We start from the raw sequence: 19500 nt of genomic DNA, 5'->3' as shown, positions 1-19500 counted from the left end.
ATTTTTCTTGCTCCCATCGTAACATCACACTTTTATTGGAAGTAGTTTTTAACAAAATCGTCTAAATAGATATTAAATAGAGTAGTTGAAAGACAATAGCCTTGTCCAACCCATCATACAATTTTAACTCCTACTCTTACTTTTTACTCTCTGTGTGATGAGGAAATTGCTTATTTGTCCCCTTTCCTTTCAGTTAATTCAGATAGTCTTCAAGGCGTCTAAAAGTTTAATCCACTCAAGTCTATCAAAGGTTTCCATTTCAACAAAAACTACAGAAACTCCTCTACGTTTCTGTAGGTATCTTTCCCCAATTATTCGTAACAGTCCGCTTGTATCTTTTGTACCTTTGTCGCGTCAGAGATCTAGCTTTTCTTCGTGGAAATGCCTCACACCTTTTGATTGCAATCGTCCATACATTATTCCTAGTAGAATTTTTTCCAAATGAGATATAAGACTTATTGTTCTATATTCTGTTCAAATGGTTCAAATGGCTCTGAGCACTATGGGACTTAACATCTATGGTCATCAGTCCCCTAGAACTTAGAACTACTTAAACCTAACTAACCTAAGGACAGCACACAACACCCAGCCATCACGAGGCAGAGAAAATCCCTGACCCCGCCGGGAATCGAACCCGGGGACCCGGGCGTGGGAAGCGAGAACGCTACCGCACGACCACGAGATGCGGGCTATATTCTGTAAACTACGTGGTATTTCTTTTCTTCGATATTGGCACCATCACTATGCCTGTGACGTTATCTGGCGACCCACGTTCTTGTCAATATTATTGCACAAATGCAGTAGTTCCGCCTTTCCTTGGCGGAATCTCATAACAACCACATGCATTTCCCCATTTCATGTCCTTAAGTGTCATCTCAACTTTTCCATAATGGCTGGAAACCCCTTGCTCACTTTTATCTCATATAATTCTTCTGAGTACTTCCAGCATTCATTCATTATTTTTTGATTTTTTGAGATTTCATTATTATTCTCTTCTTTTATGATCCACATAGTGTTCTCCTTCCCCGTTTTGAAGTCCAAGTTATTTGCTTCCCCGATAGATTTACGCATCCTCCTCTTCCTTTCTAGTTCTTCAGCTGAATCGCTTATTATTACAGGGGCATAACTCCTCAAAAATGGAAAATTTGCTTACTGAGACATAGATGCATCGATTGAAAATAAAACGGGACGCCGTCACTACCTTGCCGCTTGTAGAGAGCAGATTGAAGTCGGCAATTGTTTCCAACAGGGGACAACTTAAGGAGTTGTCACATATTAGAAATAAATCAGTGGCAGGCCTGGAATCATGCTAAAGCAATTTGATTAACTGTTTCATAGATAATATTAAGATGAGTAGTTCATAGTTTGAAGATTCAGATAATGATTGTAAAACAAGAAAACGAAACAAAGGTAAATAGATCCACAGTATGTGGTACTTTAATCAGCTGAAGGCGTGGGTCTATCACAGAAGCAGACAAAGTTGACTGAAAAGTGACTAGAACTAATCATCTTTTGTAACATGTTATGTATTCATTTTTGTATAAAATTAAGAGAGCTTTTTGAACAAGTGGGCAACGGCCTTGCCGCAGTGGATACACCGGTTCCCGTGAGATCACCGAAGTTAAGCGCTGTCGGGCGTGCTCGGCACTTGGATGGGTGACCATCCAGGCCGCCATGCGCTATTGCCATTTTTCGGGGTGCACTCAGCCTCGTGATGCCAATTGAGGAGCTACTCGACCGAATAGTAGCGGCTTCGGTCAAGAATACCATCTTAGGACCGGGAGAGCGGTGTGCTGACCCCACGCCCCTCCTATTCGCATCCTCCACCGACGATGACACGGCCGCGCGGGATTAGCCGAGCGGTCTCGGGTGCTCCAGTCATGGACTGTGCGGCTGGTCCCGGCGGAGGTTCGAGTCCTCCCTCGGGCGTGGGTGTGTGTGATTGTCCTTAGGATAATTTAGGTTAAGCAGTGTGTAACCTTAGGGACTGATGACTTTAGCAGTTAAGTCCAATATGCTTTCACACACATTTGAACATTTGAGGATGACACAGCGATCGGATGGTCCCGGTAGGCCACTCGTGGCCTGAAGACGGAGTACTTTTTTGAACAAGTGGTCCGTCATGGTTTGTAACATGTTTTTAACTCATTTTTGTATTAACTTAGGGTAGTTCTCAGAACACTTAAGATTTATCAAGTTAATATTAAAAATATTCAGCGGTTTATGTTCGAAAGCATTGAGAAACAGTAGACTTTTTTATTATCATTTATATTATGAAGTTACGTGGCCATGCGTGATGTGTGGGTGGAGTAACTTAATTGGAATCTTTAATTAAACATTTTAATTTGGCACCGTATATCTGATATAAGTAAATCATCACCCATCAAAATAACGACAAAGCAACACATCTGGATACGAAATTAGCAAAAAATCTGAATGAATTCACTTCATTACACATGTACATATTTAAATTCACAATAAACAAATGGAACGAAAAAGTATTCCATTCCATTGCTTGGAGAAACAGTTGTAGGGTTACAGAGGTGTAATTTATTTATTAAGCGTTTCGCCAGGGTAGGGCTTCATCATATAACACTAGCCTGCATTTCAAAATTTTTGACAAATGATTTGTTAAAATTAGGTGTTTTTGAATCAATTTTCATGTTGATTTCAGAAATAACTACCATTTTGCCTCTAATAACAGGATTTTTCACCAAATAAGAAGTAATATTTTGACGGTTTTAACCTCTGAGCCCATTATTATAAACTATCGACTGAAGACAAAGACTATAAATGAGATCACGATCACGTTCGTCGCTTTATTCATAAATGTCTGTTTTGATTGCACATTGATACACTATTCTCAATGGTCGGTATCAGTTTACTGCCATCATCACATCATTAGGAGTATTGTGATACAAGTATGTGTCCATGGCTATCCAGCAGGTAGAACACTAGCCTCCGGCCTGGAGGCCCCGAGTTCAATCCTGCAGCCCAAGGCCTAGCATGTGTGTCAGCAAATGAGTACCGAGGATCTTTCCCGCGGATATTAAGCGGGAGAGGCGATGGGCCTGCCACACTCCCCCTCCTAGTGCCGCGGGGACGAAAGGCCGTACTCTACCTACAGTGAGGCCAATAGCCCGGTCATTGGCTTGCGCCACATACAGAGAGAGATGCGAGTATGAACGTCGCATAATTTGTACACGGTCTTACTCAAGTACCTGCAGGAAAAAATTAAGTGATTTTGACACTTGTATCAGAATACTACTATTTATCTGACGATGGCAGAAAGCCGAAACTGGTCATTGTGTTACGTGGCAATGAGCGATCAAGAGGGACATTTACGAATGAAATATTATAAACCTAATTAATTTTCTATGGACTCTTAGCTATTGCGACGATGTTGTCTCCTCATTTCTTCTCGTGTAGCGTGTACGCAAAAAGAGTTTATACACTACTGGCCATTAAAATTGCTACACCAAGAAGAAATGCAGATGATAAACGGGTATTCATTGGACAAATATATTAAACTAGAACTGACACGTGATTACATGTTCACGCAATTTGGGTGCATAGATCCTGACCCATAAGTACCCAGAACAACCACCTCTGGCCGTAATAACGGCCATGATACGCCTGGGCATTGAGTCAAACAGAGCTTGGACGGCGTGTACAGGTACAGCTGCCCATGCAGCTTCAACACGATACCACAGTTCATCAAGAGTAGTGACTGGCGTATTGTGACGAGCTAGTTGCTCGGCCACCATTGAACAGACGTTTTCAATTGGGGAGAGATCTGGAGAATGTGCTGGCCAGGGCAGCAGTTGAACATTTTCTGTATCCAGAAGGGCCCGTACAGGACCTGAAACATGCGGTCGTCCATTATCCTGCTGAAATGTAGGGTTTCGCAGGGATCGAATGAAGGGTAGAGCCACGGGTCGTGACACATCTGAAATGTAGCGTCCACTGTTCAAAGTACCGTCAATGCGAACAAGAGGTGACCGAGACGTGTAACCAATGGCACCCCAAACCATCTCGCCGGGTGATACGCCAGTATGGCGATGACGAATACACGCTTCCAATGTGCGTTCACCGCGATGTCGCCAAACACGGATGCGACCATCATGATGCTGTAAACAGAACCTGGATTCATCCGAAAAAATGACGTTTTGACATTCGTGCACCCAGGTTCGTCGTTGAGTACATTATCGCAGGCGCTCCTGTCTGTGACGCAGCGTCAAGGGTAACCGTAGCCATGGTCTCCGACCTGATAGTCCATACTGCTGCAAACGTCGTCGAACTGTTCTGCAGATGGTTGTTGCCTTGCAAACGTCCCCCCATCAGTTGACTCAGGGATCGAGACGTGGCTGCACGATCCGTTACAGCCATGCGGATAAGATGCCTGTCATCTCGACTGCTAGTGATACGAGGCCGTTGGGATCCAGCACGGCGTTCCGTACTACCCACCTGAACCCACCGATTCCATTTTCTGCTAACAGTCATTAGATCTCGACCGACGCGAGCGGCAATGTCGCGATACGATAAACCGCAATCGCGATAGGCTACAATCCGACCTTTATCAAAGTCGGAAACGTGATGGTACGCATTTCTCCTCCTTACACGAGGCATCACAACAACGTTTGACCAGGAAACGCCGGTCAACTGCTGTTTGTGTATGAGAAATCGGTTGGAAACTTTCCTCATGTGAGCACGTTGTAGGTGTCGCCATCGGCGCAAACCTTGTGTGACTGCTCTGAAAAGCTAATCATTTGCATATCACAGCATCTTCTTCCTGTCGGTTAAATTTCGCGCCTGTAGCACGTCACCTTCGTGGTGTAGCAATTTTAATGGCCAGTAGTGTAGATTCCCGGAGGCAGCTGACCGAGCGAGGTGGCACAGTGGTTGAGCACACTGGACTCGCATTCGGGAAGATGACGGTTCAAACCCGTATGCAGCCAGCCTGCTTTAGGTTTTCCGTTGATCTCCCTAAATCACTTCAGGCAAATGGCAGCATGGTTCCTTTGAAAGTGTACGGCCATCATGGTGTCTTGCACGAGCTCCATTGGACCCATGGATGCTCATGTGAATTTGTTCCAGAGCATAATGGAGCCGCCACCAGTTTGTCTCCGTCCAGCAATACAGCTGTGAAGGAGTTGTCCCCTACGAAGACGACGGATTCGCGCCCTGCCATAGGCTTGATGAAGAAGGTGTCGGGATTTGTCAGAGGCTGCAACACTCTGCCACTGCGCTTAAGTCCAGTGCCTACAGTCTGTGCTCATTTCAGTCGTAGTTGCCAATGACGTAGTGTTAACATTGGCACATGCATGGGTCGTCAGCTGCGGAGGCCCATCGTTACGAATGTTCGGTGCACTGCGTGTTGAGACTCACTTGTACTCTGCCCAGCGTTCAAGTCTGACGCTAGTTCCGCCAAAGTTTTCCAAGTGTCCTGTTTTATCAGTCTACCAAGTCTACGATGTCCAGCAACCGTAATGAGAGGTGGCCGCCCAACCCCACGACGTCTGGATGTGGTTTCACCTTAGTTTCGACACGTTTTCACGGGTTGAAGACATTCACCACAGCACTCCTCGAACACCCGACAAGTCGTGATGTTTCCGGATCGCTCGTCCTGAGCCTCTGGGCCATCACAGTCTGCCCTTGGTCAAACTCAGTTAGATCACGCACCTTCCCCATTCCACACACGGACGGTACGCTCACTAATAGAAGGTGCACCGTGGGTGTATCTGACTAGCAGTCATTCCTCGACAGGTGACGCTGCTATCGCCTGGGCGGGTTTATTTGGATTCTAGGTCGGTGGTCATAATGTTCTGGCTGATCAGTGCACATGTTTTGGTAGTGACAGCTAGCGTTTTTATACAAGACTACTAAAATATTCTAGTTACATATCTAGGAAGATATTCCACGTGAACAAATTTTGCTTGCCTATAAAGTCTGGGGCCGATTCATTTCTTCGGCAAAGCAGCAACGGCTGATTATGATCCGGTCGACAAAATGCGTAGTCAGACGGCGTTCGTCATGGAAAGAGTCGTCGGGGTAAAGAGAGTGTGCTCCAGATTCCATTTGTCGCTCATTGACCTGAATCAGGACATAAAAGTGAAAATATATAAGCGATATAGCAGGTGCTCAGGAACATCTTTAATAATGCAAGAACAAAGCACTTACCTACAACGCAGACACCAAGGTACATGACTAATTACCGAAAGGTCGACCCTTTTCTCAAATTCTGGGTCCTCCAGGAGTTACTAATAATTATGGTAGGGGGCACGACTACCCAATTTTAAAATTACTGCTAAAGTGTTTGAAGTTCTTGGTATGTGCCGGCAGCAGTGGCCGAGCGGTTCTAGGCTCTTCAGTCTGGAACCGCGAGACCGCTACGGTCTCAGGTTCGAATCCTGCCTCGGACATGAATGTGTGTGATGTCCTTAGGTTAGTTAGGTTTACGTAGTTTTAAGTTTCAGGGGACTGATGACCTCAGATGTTAAGTCCCATAGTGTACACAGCCATTTTTTGAACCTTGGTAAGTAGGCTTGACAGCAGACAACGAAATAAATCAGAGACACACTGTGTGGGTCGTAACAATTAGTACACTGAGGTGACAGAAGTCACGGGATACCTCCTAATGTCGTGTTGGACCTCCGATTGCCTTTCGTTGTGCAGCCACTCGATGACGCATGGACTCAACAAGTCGTTGGAAGTCCCGTGTACAAGTAATGAGCCATCCTGTCCCTGCAGCTGTCCATAATTGCGAATGTGTTGCCGGGGTAGGATTTTGTGCACGAATTGACCTCTCCATTATGTCCCATAAATTTTAGATGGGATTCATGTCGGGCGATCTGGGTTGCCAAATTATTTGCTCGAAGTGTCCAGAATATCTTCAAACCTATCGCCAACAATTGTGGCCCAATGACATGGAGCATAAAAATTCCGTAGTTGTTTGGGAACATGAAGTCCATGGGCTGTGAGATGATAGAAGCAAAAAGTGTAGTCCTCCCGCATGGGTGCGAGTTGGGATGGGGCTCGCCGTCTGCCGCCCTGGTAGTGTCGTGGGGGCTGAGACAAGTCTGCCGTTGGTGCGACCATTGCACCACATACGTGTAGCATCACTTGCAGAGAACCAAAGTGCAGTGGAGGACAGCACAGTTAGCATGTGCACTCGCAGGTGGCTAGTGCCAGGCAGTACCCAGCAAATATTGATGTAATAGAAACGTTGTACTTGTTCTCTTCCTTCCAAGAGCGCACGGTAATTGTTAATCGCGGAACAAGGAACTGTTAGTGTAATTTGTCTACAAAACCAAAGCCAGAAACTCCACACTGTAATTGTTACATAGCAAAGGTGTACTTCATTTTAAAAACATGGATTCCAACATCTCCACAACTTAATTGTTAGGTAGCAAACTCTTGGGTGTATAAAAAAGGAACCTCTAACATCTCTACAGTGTAATTGCTGCGTAGCAGGAGTGTAATTTGTTTAAAAAGAAGTCTTTTGCACATGCAAGTATTCTCCATATTGTCTATTCTTGTTCAAAAAACCTCTTTGTAACAATACTAAATTATCATGGGCACTCCACAGGCGTGCTAGATATCCCCTGAACAGTGCTGGCTGTTTATTGTATGGCCTGCGTTTTCTTTGTAAGGAAATACCGCTACACAAATCTGAGAGGAACCCGAATACGTTCCATATGTTTAAATGAATTTAACATGCAGTATGCAACTGTCTAATAAGCTGTCTTATTTGGATTTCTTCAACTTCCCATCATTTTACATTGGACTACGTCCGCAGTGACATCGTACGGGTGGGAGAAAAATCCATGGACCTCCATGCTTCATTATGGTGACGTAGTGGCAGCCAGTTTTGACTCCATATTGGGTAACGAATTATAACGATAAGGGTAATAATTTCCAAATTGGGTACTGAGTTATAGCAATAAGGATCCTAAATGAACATCCTCATGTTTCCTCCACCACATTGGGTGATGAATTTTAGTAATAAAGATCCTAAATAAACACCCTTACCTGGTAATTACTCAATAACGTAACAGCTCGCCATTTATATATAAGGATATTGCCGTAAAGGGGGAGGAGAGGGGTGGTGAAATGGGTGGTGGGTGTTGGAGCGGGGCCCTTCGATGGGGCCCTGGACCCTTATGATAAAGATCTACATGAAGCCTCAATGCCACCATACTGCCGCAAAATTAAAAAAAAAAGAATATTGTGTAACACTAGAGACATGCAGATGATCAAATGTCAGCATAAAGAATAGCAACTGATCCCAAATTTCGCAAGGTGTTGTTTGATTACACTATCGGCGATCAATGACGTGAATCATTCACAACCACCAAATACCTAATGGATGCCATGTGGAGCAATTTAAGGTAAAAGATAATATACTGAATGGGGTGACAAATCCGAGATTGAAATTCGTTACCAGAATCCTCAATATCTAAATAAAAGATTTAGAATGCAGTTCAGCTACCAAGTTCTCTTCATTAGACATCAAAAGTCTTTATGCTAACGTTCCCGTGCAAGAAACGGTTACGATCGCAGAAAAAAATTTACGTCATTTCAAAAAAGAACTTTCAGATGAACAAATCACTAACTCCATGGACCTAATCACAGTCGTAGTCAAGTACAACAGTTTTGAATTTAATGAACAATTGTATGAGCAGTCCGACGCTTTCGCTGTGGGAAATCGGTTAGCTGGTATTCGTGCTGCTATTTTAATAAACTCTCTAGAAGAAAAGTTTTTCAACTGTTTCTCAGCTACAGCACTAAGCATTCTCTCCTATTTCAGATATGTTGATGATATTTTAGTCATCTACAAAGGACGTGCTGATGGCACTGACCGTATTTTCAATCTCTTTAATGAACTTCGTGAGAAAATATCCTTCACCATCGAACTTGAAAACGAAGCCCGCCAATTAAACTTTCTTGACTTGACGCTTACAGTAGAAGAAAATAAAATCTCTTTCAGTATTTTCGTAAAGAAACACATACTGATCAGATCGTGCCTCCGTCGTCCATGCACCCACAATCTCATAAAAACACTTTCTTTCACTCTGCTATTCATAGAGCTACTTCTATTTCATTATCGAAAGGAAAATTCAAGGAAGAAATTAATTTACTGAAAACGATAGCAGTTAATAACGAATATGAACCTGGATTAGTGAATGACATCCTTAAAAAGAAAAATGTGAAGAGTTATTACGCTCGGCACCTCTTTCATTGAATCTAACCCAAAAAAGTTTTTTCTGTTCTTTTCATGGGGCCCATCTCGTATCAGATTCAACGGTTTCTTCGTAATAAATACAACTGTAACGTTGTCTTTCCTACCAATAATAATTTAAAAAACAGAACTTTATTCATAATTTAAAATCGGCTCGTTCCCATTTGGAAAACTCTGGCGTCTAAAAGATTTTCTGCAACATCTGCTCTTCTTACTCCATAGGACAAACAAGACGTGCCTTTACAACCAGATATAAAGAACAGCTTTTAAGGAAAAATGGCACTAGTACGAAAAATTCGTCTTTTGCCGACCACCTTTTGATTACAGGACACATCCCTAAAGATGTTCACGATATCAACATTTTGCACACCGAGAAGAAAGGGCGTAGATTAGATATTATCGAAGAATTAGAAATTTTTAAAAATCCTTCTCGAAATGATAGCCTGCTGCCAATACATAGAAAGAGAGATCCTTTATCATTTAGCTACAATATAGCAGGTCAGCAACTGGAAGCAGTTAATTCCACAAATTATCTGGGAGTAGGCATTAGGAGTGATTTAAAATGGAATGATCATATAAAGCAGATGCCAGACTGAGATTCATTTGAAGAATCCTAAGGAAATGCAATCCGAAAACAAAGGAAGTAGGTTACAGTACGCTTGTTCGCCCACTGCTTGAATACTGCTCAGCAGTGTGGGATCCGTACCAGATAGGGCTGATAGAAGAGATAGAGAAGATCCAACGGAGAGCAGCGCGCTTCGTTACAGGATCATTTAGTAATAACGAAAGCGTTACGGAGATGATAGATAAACTCCAGTGCAAGACTTTGCAAGAGAGACGCTCAGTAGCTCGGGACGGGCTTTTGTTGAAGTTTCGAGAACATACCTTCACCGCGGAGTCAAGCAGTATATTTCTCCCTCCTACGTATATCTGGCGAAGAGACCACGGGGATAAAATCAGAGAGATTAGAGCCCACACAGAGGCATACCGACAATCTTTTTTTCTGCGAACAATACGAGACTGGAATAGAAGGGAGAACCGATAGGGGTACTCAAGGTACCCTCCGCCACACACCGTCAGATGGCTTGCGGAGTATGGATGTAGATGTAGATGTAGATTCTCAATGAACAGCTACAATTTCGTAATAAAAACTTCTTCAACGGTATAAGGTCGTTACTTGATATTTAATTTTGGGTTTCCTCGAGCAGTTACCTTTTTTTTATGTAAGTCGACTCATAATTTTCGTTTATTAAATGGTCTATATTGGTTGCATTTCGTGTTATATTGTTTTTCTACAGGCTGTGTCATTCAACCCTTTTTGTATTTTCTATAATGGTGTTTTCATCGTTTACACTGTACTTTTAAGCTCTGAGATAGGCAAAATGTTATCTTGTTTACTGCTGTCGAACAAAATAATGCCTTTCACGTCATGGAATCAATAACGTTCATCATAATATTCATCTGTCTTTATTTGAATGTTAAGTAGGCAGTTTGTACTTGCGCCTACTAGATGTCACTCTTGGTGCAATGTTCACCTGCCCGCAGTTGTTAACGCGAGCGCCTCACTCTGATGCTACCTGTAGCTCGACATATGCGAGCAGCCCGTAGTGGCTTGCTTTCCACGCGTTCTACTTTAAAAATTTTGTGACTAAAGCTTTATCGCTTGATATTTATTTTGTACGTGACATGTAAGTACTATTTCTTTTTTGTACTGTCAATCAGTTTCCAGTCGTAAAACTGTATTTCTAAGCTTTTACGTAGACAAAAAGTTACCAGGTCTGCCGCCGTTAAATAAAACATTGCCTGTTAATTCATGTACTAAATAATGTTCTTCTTAACATTCATCTGTCTATATTTTAAATGTTAAACAGCCTACTTACATTTGCGGCTACTAGATGGCACTCTTGTAATGTTCACCTGCCCGCTTTAGATGCTAACGTGGGCGCGCAAGTCTTTTGCTACCGGTGGCTTGACATGTATGAGCAGCCCATAGTGGATCGCCTTCCAAGTATACTTTTCTAAAAATTTTGTGACTTAAGTTTTATAGCTGTTTATTTATTTTATACGTGACACGTAAGTACTGTTTCTTTCTTGTACTGTCAGTCAGTACTTACATTTTTATATAAAAGTTTTCCCAATATTTTTTACTTGTGTTATAGGCCAACTTGAATGTAATTTCTGATGAAAGCACTCACAGAAGTGTCGAAACCAGGTCAAAAGACTTAATTTTTGCCACCGAGTTCTGTAATTGCTTTAACTTTGTTTTATTTTGCAATAAACATATACGGCTAACAAAAAGTTATCCTAGTTCACATAAAGAATACTTCTCGATCTTCATCGTGACTTTAAACTCACTACTTCTTTGTACTTCTTTGTACCTGTTGCTAACTAAACTAAACTCCGTCCGAACAGGCCTTGGAAGACCCAATGGTACCTGTTGCCGTAAATTAAATTTTTGTTTAGGTAATTAGAAGAAACTGTTGATGTAAATTACTAGGAATTTAATCGATAAGTTTGTGTGCAGAGCGATATCGAGTGCAAAAGGTTACAGAAATGCTAACACAAAGCGACTGAAAGGAAAAGAAAACCAGCGATCATCCGTGATCACGAATACAGAGGAGTCTTCAAAGTACTTTTCAGTCAAAGAAAAACCATGATAACGGTTGGATTGAATGTTGTTCTCAGTTACTGGCTCAGTAATGATTCTCTCGTACGGTACTCTAGTGAACAATGAAGTATTGGGCTGAGTCGCAGGTGATTCTCTACGTACTGTCTGTTGCTCACTATTCCCAGTCACTGTAAACGAATTTATATTAAAAATTAGGATAAACTCTGATCGAAAGACAACGATGGTTCTTGCATGTCTTACGAGGACGCAAGATCAAATGGTTCAAATGGCTCTGAGCACTACGGGACTCAACTGCTGAGGTCATTCGTCCCCTAGAACTTAGAACTAGATAAACCTAACTAAACTAAGGACATCACAAACATCCGTGCCCGAGGCAGGATTCGAACCTGCGACCGTAGCGGTCTTGCGGTTCCAGACTGCAGCGCCTTTAACCGCACGGCCACTTCGGCCGGCGACGCAAGATCAGCCCGAAATACTGACTTCAATGTATGATTATACACGATTAAAAATCTTAAAAATCTGGTGCAAAGGGCTGTTCCCCGGACATCTGTGAACACTAATACAGTGCAAATTAGTCGCCTTCCATGTTCTCAGTAATTTCTTTGCGTTCTCTAAACAGCATTTAGCAAAACTTAAATATGAATTCTGATTTACGACGCTATGCTTGCGGTTGTTCACTGTTGTAGTCAATATCGTCGATGTCGTTGTTGCTATCACTTTATGATTTCATTAATGTGCGTAGCATTCTCCTCGACCTTGTTTACAACCAGTAATGCTCATCAAAGCTGAAAAACTCCTGAAGGCAATAGATAACCGTCTTTGAATTCCCATATTTCCTATACTGATGAGCCAAAACATTATAACCACCGCCAACAGCGAGACCGGAAGCCACCTGATGGCGCCGTGAGTACGTGACGCAGTAAGGAAAGTCCCGGGTGGTTATAATTAAACTTTCCCTATTTAACAAGTTATAAGGCGGAAACTAGCTACCCTACGACGACCATACGTGGTAACATTAATGTCAAGGACATGGGGAAGTGAAATAATGCAGAATCAGTTCAATTGAAATACTTCTAATATGATGCTACGGCACATCATACCATTACATACCGGTACCATTACTGCTACCAGTGGCGCTCAATATGGTGCGCTTCAGTATCTAGAAGAGTCTGAAAGCGAAGGATTGCATTCTGCACAACAGGTTTTCTGGCAACCTCTCTTGATATGCTGCGCTTCAGATCAGCATATGTGTTAATGGTTCAAATGGCTCTGAGCACTATGGGACTTAACTTCTGAGGTCATCAGTCCCCTAGAACTTAGAACCACTTAAACCTAACTAACCTAAGGACATCACACACATCCATGCCCGAGGCAGGATTCGAACCTGCGACCGTAGCGGTCGCGCGGTTCCAGACTGTAGCACCTAGAACCGCTCGGCCACCCCGGCCGGCATATGTGTTAATGTTCCTCTGGTAGACCCAGTCCTTCAGGTAGCCCCACAACCAGAAATCACAGGGAGTGAGATCAAGTGATCGTGCCGGCCAAGCATTTGGAAACGATCGGCTGATAATTCGATCGTTTGCAAATGTGGTTCGGAGGAGCAGGTGAACTTCACGCTCGGTGGAGCCCGATCTTTGAGTTCAATGCGTCTCTCTCCTGTAGGGCGGATATGACGTGCTGGCGAAGCTTATCGCAGTAACGGTGGCCAGTCACATGGCACGTCTTCAGTCCTTGAGTGCCAGCCTGGTCAAAAAATATTGTGCCAATGACCAACGTAGCCGTGGGACCACACCATACGGTGACACGTTTGCCATGCAAAGACACTGCATGCACAGTGACTGGACGTGAAGATCCCCACACTCGGCAATTCTGTGTGTTCACCTCACCCATCAGAGAAAAATGAGCTTCGTCTGTCCGTAGGATGGTCCAGGGCCAGCCTTTGTCAGCTTCAGTCCTTGCGAGAAAGAGGGGAGCGAAGTAAAGACGTCGTTGTGCGTCCTGTGGTGCAAGCTGCTGAACGATACGGGTCTTGTACGGTTAACATTTGAGAATGGTTCGAAGCACCTTTCATACAGTGGATCACGGGATGTTCAACTGTCGTGACACAGCATGTGCACTGCCTGACGACTGGGAATTACGCGCAGTGTTGTCTGCCACAGCAACAGCGATTTCATCAACCACCTGTGGTGCAACCGGTCGTCGGCCTCTTCCCAGAGCGACGCCCAGTTCTCCAGTTGATTCGAACTTCTTCATCGTGTTCCGCACAGAAGGTGGAGACAGAGGACCCTTCCGTAGTCCTTTCGGTCTGCGATATCCTCGAAGTGCAGCTGCAGCATTACAATTGTTTTCATAATAGAGCTTCACAGATAATGCCCTGCTCCTTTTGTCCAAGCTCACTAAGTTTGGTACTCGTACCGTAATTACTTTCTGTGTTATAACATGTTAAATAGGGGAAGTTTTATTATAACCACACGTTACATAAGCAGAGCAGAGATTGAGGAATCATTCTAGCAGTGACACAGGCCACAAATAGGGTGGTTGGTTGATTTGGAGGGAGGGGACCAAACAGCGAGATCATTGGTCGATTTAGGGAAATCATGGGAAACCTAAATCAAGATGGCCGGACGCGGGTTTGAAACGTCGTCCTCCCGAATGCGGGTCCAATGTACTAATCACTTCGCAACCTCGCTTGGTCCCCAAATGGGAATATACTCTTTTGACTAAGGGCAGGTTCTTTATGGCTTTATGGCATCTCAGAAACTGTGAATTTGGTCGACTCTTCGCATGCTACTGTCGAGAGCACCTGCGGAAAGTAGTTGAAGATGGAGAAACCACATGTGGGTGTTGGACATCAACGCTTCATGATAGAACGTTCAAAAATGGTTCGAATGGCTCTGAGCACTATGGGAATTAACATCTGAGATCATCAGTCCCCTAGAACTTAGAACTACTTAAACCTAACCAACCTAAGGACATAACACAGATCCACACCCGAGGCAGGATTCGAACCTGCGACCGTAGCAGTCGCGCGGTTCCAGACTGAAGCACCTAGAAACTCTCGGCCACAGCGGCCGGCGATAGAACGTCGTCAGAGGCTTCTCCGCTCTGTAAACAGGAGATAGATGGCGATCAGTGGTAGATCTGATGACAGAGTACAATGATGGTGTATGTACAAGTGTTTCAGAACAGACTATTCAGTACACATTGTTGAGAATGGGACTCCTCAGCGGACTACCCTTACTTGTTACCATGTCAACACAATGACACCTTCAATTACGATTGCAGTAGGCTCGGGATCACCGAGACTGAACAGTAGATGAATGGAAACGTATCGCCTGGTCAGATAAACTACGTTTCTTGTTACACCAAGTCGATGGTCGTGTTCGGATCCACCGCCAACCAGGCGCATGGCTGCTCGAAACATGCACCGCTCCACGGACGCTAGTCAGTAAGGGCAGTATTGTGCCAAGCGGAAACATTCATCTGGGCTTCTATGGGACCTGCGGTAGTAATCGAAGGTACCATGACAGCTGTGGACTAGGTGAACATTATTATGGACCATCTGCATTCCTTCATGGCTGATGTCTTCCCAGCTCCTCTCTCACAAACCACCGGCCGGTAATTTACAGGAATTGCGTGACATACGCCTTGAAATTTGCTACCACATACCTCCAAAACCTACCAACCGCTTGTCCAGTCCATAATATGCAGATAGCTGCCGTATTATTTTCCAAAGTTGGGCTAGTGCGCTATTAAGCAGGCGATCATAACGTTGCGGCTCATCAGTTTGAATCTTCTTGTATAAGTTTACCAATCATGTTTATCAGCCGAATCTTTTCATTCTCTTTAAAATGTTCCGCTGATTTCGAATACTTTCGTTTCGAAAGCTATCACTGGAGGAGTTATTGCTATGGTTGCCCTGATCACAAAGCTGTTTCCATTACAGGAAGGTACCATACGCTGATGTGTGGACTACGACAAGCAGATCAACTTGAAATAAAGTGTCATCGAAATGTTACACCCACCGTACACTCCTTACTGCGGTACGATTTATTATGCAGAATTTCCGATATTTAAACTATACCACTCTTCAAACTACGTTTACGAAAATTCATGCTTTAGGAAACGTTGTCATACCAAGAAATTATGAGTAAAGCATGCGCTTTATACCAATAAACGCAATAATGTTCAAATGAACACCACCGGAGTAGTATAGCAAAATCAATAATTCGTTGAACTACCACGAAGTGTAAACTGAAGTGCTTCGTTTTCTTGTGGCTTTGAGCGAAGTGACAGTTAAATGTTTTCGAGTAATATTGCCTACCATGTTACTGTATGGTATGAAACGTTAATTTCTTGAAATTTATTATTCTTAGTAATTTCTAGAGACTCGTAATCAGCGAATTTTCTCCTTCATATCTAAAGAACTGCCCTTCAATGCTTGTTAATAACTTCACAGTAACTTTCCCCTTGTGAAGGGGTGTGAAGGGGTAAGTTAATTTGGCAGATTAGCTCATAGGAATAGATTTGACCTTTCCTGATCATCTTTTAGTACAGAACCATTCATATGATGTAGAATGTGACCTTCTACATTTTGTCAAAAAAAAAAAAAAAAGAAAAGGTAGTAGAAAGATGACATAATGGAAATCAACAAACGCGTGATACAGAATGCCAGCCTAGTATTAAATGATTAGGCTCAATTTCCGTTTTCTCCGTTGTTAAATTAAGTTTTCGTTACTAATACTAGTTTCAAACTGTTAATTCATTCTATTTCTTATCATTCGTTATATGTATCTCCACAGAAAAAAAACTTTCTATACCCTTTTCTAGTTAATGTCATTATTGTAACATTTTTCTTATGTAGCCTATGTAAACACTTCGTCACTTTTGTGTTTTCTGTACAAATAATATCTGTGTAAGTCGCACATCATGTTTATCTGTGTTTGCGACATTCAGTTGTCACCTGAAGATGGCGTGAGAAGCCGAAAGCCCTTTCGTGACAAAATAAATATAGTTTTACAAAACATTAGGAAGTGTTTTTCGTTTTTAATGTTATGAATATATTCTTACTGTATACTTAATGCACGTTCAGTACTTTGTTTTCAATAGCATTTATTGTTTTATTTGTGTGAAATTTAAACAGTGAAACTGCAAAATTGCACAACCTAATTACAGTAATGTGAGCAATGTAAACTAGTGAAACTTGCTGGCAAATTAAAACTGTGTGCCGGACCGAGACTCGAACTCGGGACCTTTGCCTTTCACGGGCAAGTGCTCTACCGACTGAGCTACCGAAGCACGACTCATGCCCTCTCCTCACAGCTTTACTTCTGCCAGTACCTCGTCTCCTACCTTCCAAACTTTACAGAAGCTCTCCTGCGAACCTTGCAGAACTAGCATTCCTAAAGAAAGGATATTGCGGAGACGCGGCTTAGCCACAGCCTGGGGGATGTTTCTAGAATGAAATTTTCATTCTAGGAATGTAAACTAGTGTTGCTAATTGATTTTCTGTTTGATGATGCGTGGCTACAACAGCCTAAGAATGATAATATGCACTTTATGTATTATACAGGGTGATTTTTTCCACCGTGTACAAACTCTATGGAGTGATCAGTGAGAGGATACGGAACAGAAAAGGCCTAATGAACTTATGTAAGGAAATACATGAATTCCATGCTAGAGACCATTTATTCAATCATACATTGTAACAGAGACTGCGATCTAATACGCGCTATAATACGCAGGCACAGTTACAGTAAGTGTTGAAAATTGTTTCCATATGTTCAAATAACTTACGGGTTTGCTGCCGGGTGACGTCGTCGGCCACCGCCGATATTTCGACAGGAGCAACCCTGCCATTTTCAAGGCATTTGTGCCTTGAGAATGGCAGGATGTGCTCCTGTCGAAATATCGGCGGTGTCCGACGACGTCACCCGGCAGCAAACCCGTAAGTTATTTGAACATTCGATTCGCCGGAAAAGTTAAGGTCTCACATGGTTTCCGTATGCCTCAACGCATGTTTGTATACGCCGTAGTATGTTCTGTTCGCAAATTCACATCGGCCAGGCTGCATCCGAAAAGTGTCAAAGGCAGCATGAATACGCTGCTCAAGTGTCTCCACATCTGGAATGGGCTCTACATACACGATACTTTTGAGATGGCCCCATAACTAGAAATCGCACGGTTTGAGATCCGGTGATCGAGCAGCCCATGCAACTCGTCCGATCCATCGACCATGGAAGACACGATTGAGATGCGTTCAGGCTTTAACGGCGAAGTGTGCTGGAACACCATCATGTAGCAGCCACATAACCCTTCGAATCATCAATGGCACCTCTTCCAGCGGGGAGGCAAAGTCACTGGCAAGAAACGCCGATAGTTCCGGCCTGTGGTAGGAAGACTGGTCCCAAATTAGGTCGCCAGTTATCCCAGCCCACACATTTCGGCTGCACCGATGCTGATGATTCGCTGTCACCATACCGAGGGGCTTCTGCATACTATTCCACAGACAACTATTATGAACGTTGAAGACATCACTCTTTGTAAAGGTTGACTCATCTGTGAATAGGATGGATGACACAAATCCCGGAATAGTGGGTGCCTGGTAAAGAAACCAGTGACAAAACTGCTAACGATGTGGAAAGTCTGTTGCTGGTAAGCTCCCCACATGCTTTAAGTGATAAGGGTAGTAACAATTGTCATGGAGAATATTCCACACGGACGTCTGGCTTACCCTATACTGGCGGACCAACTGTCTGGTTTGACACGGCAGTCGCCTTCCGCAGTGTTAATCACATTTTCCTCTAAGCTCGGTGTCCGAACATTTTGCTCAAGTTCTTCAGGATTTCCTTCTTCCTGAAACGACCCTGTCTGACACAGAAGCCGAAACACTGTTGCAAACACTGAATGACGTGGTTGTTGTTGGTGGGGATAGGTCCCCTGAAACAACCTTGCTGCCCGCCGCCCGTAGCCATTTGCCTTTCCGCAAGTAGACACCACGTCGGCAAGCTCCTATTAGAATACGGAACTATTGTGTACAACGCTGTTCAAATGGCTCTGAGCACTATGGGACTTAACTTCTAAGGTCAACAGTCCCCTAGAACTTGGAACTACTTAAACCTAACTAACCTAAGGACGTCACACACATCCTTGCCCGAGGCAGGATTCGAACCTGCGACCGTAGCGGTCGTGCGATTCCAGACTGTAGCGCCTAGAATCGCTCGGCCACCACGGCCGGCGTACAACGCTGTATCACATCCAATACAAGGTGAGTTAGCAAGAGAAGTGAATCTAATACAACATTAAAAATTACTGTGGCAGGAGAGGTTGCTAGGACATGACGTATGAGGAACAGTACCACCCTCAAGGAGGAAACGATGCACACTGTAACCGTGGCTGCATGGAACAGCGCGTATTAGACAGCAGCCTCTGTAACAAAGTATGATTGAATAAATGGTGTCTAGCATGGAAACCATGCATTTCCGGACATAAGTTCATTAAATCTTATTTGTTCCGTATCCTCTCATCGATCAGTCCCTAGAGTTTGTCCACTGTGGAAAGAAATCACCCTGTATATTTAAAAATTTTATGAGAAGTTTATTTCCTCTCAAATGAAAATATATTTCAGATT

At 43.4% G+C, this 19500-nt stretch overlaps 1 pseudogene; it reads left to right on the top strand.

The window, feature by feature from the left end:
* Positions 1–1570: 1570 nt before the first annotated feature.
* On the top strand, positions 1571–1688 carry LOC124556986 (annotated as a pseudogene).
* The last annotated feature ends 17812 nt before the right edge of the window (positions 1689–19500 follow it).

This window comes from Schistocerca americana, chromosome X (assembly GCF_021461395.2).
Source record: "Schistocerca americana isolate TAMUIC-IGC-003095 chromosome X, iqSchAmer2.1, whole genome shotgun sequence".
Lineage (NCBI taxonomy): Eukaryota > Metazoa > Arthropoda > Insecta > Orthoptera > Acrididae > Schistocerca > Schistocerca americana.
This window is presented reverse-complemented; position numbering and strand designations above follow the sequence as displayed.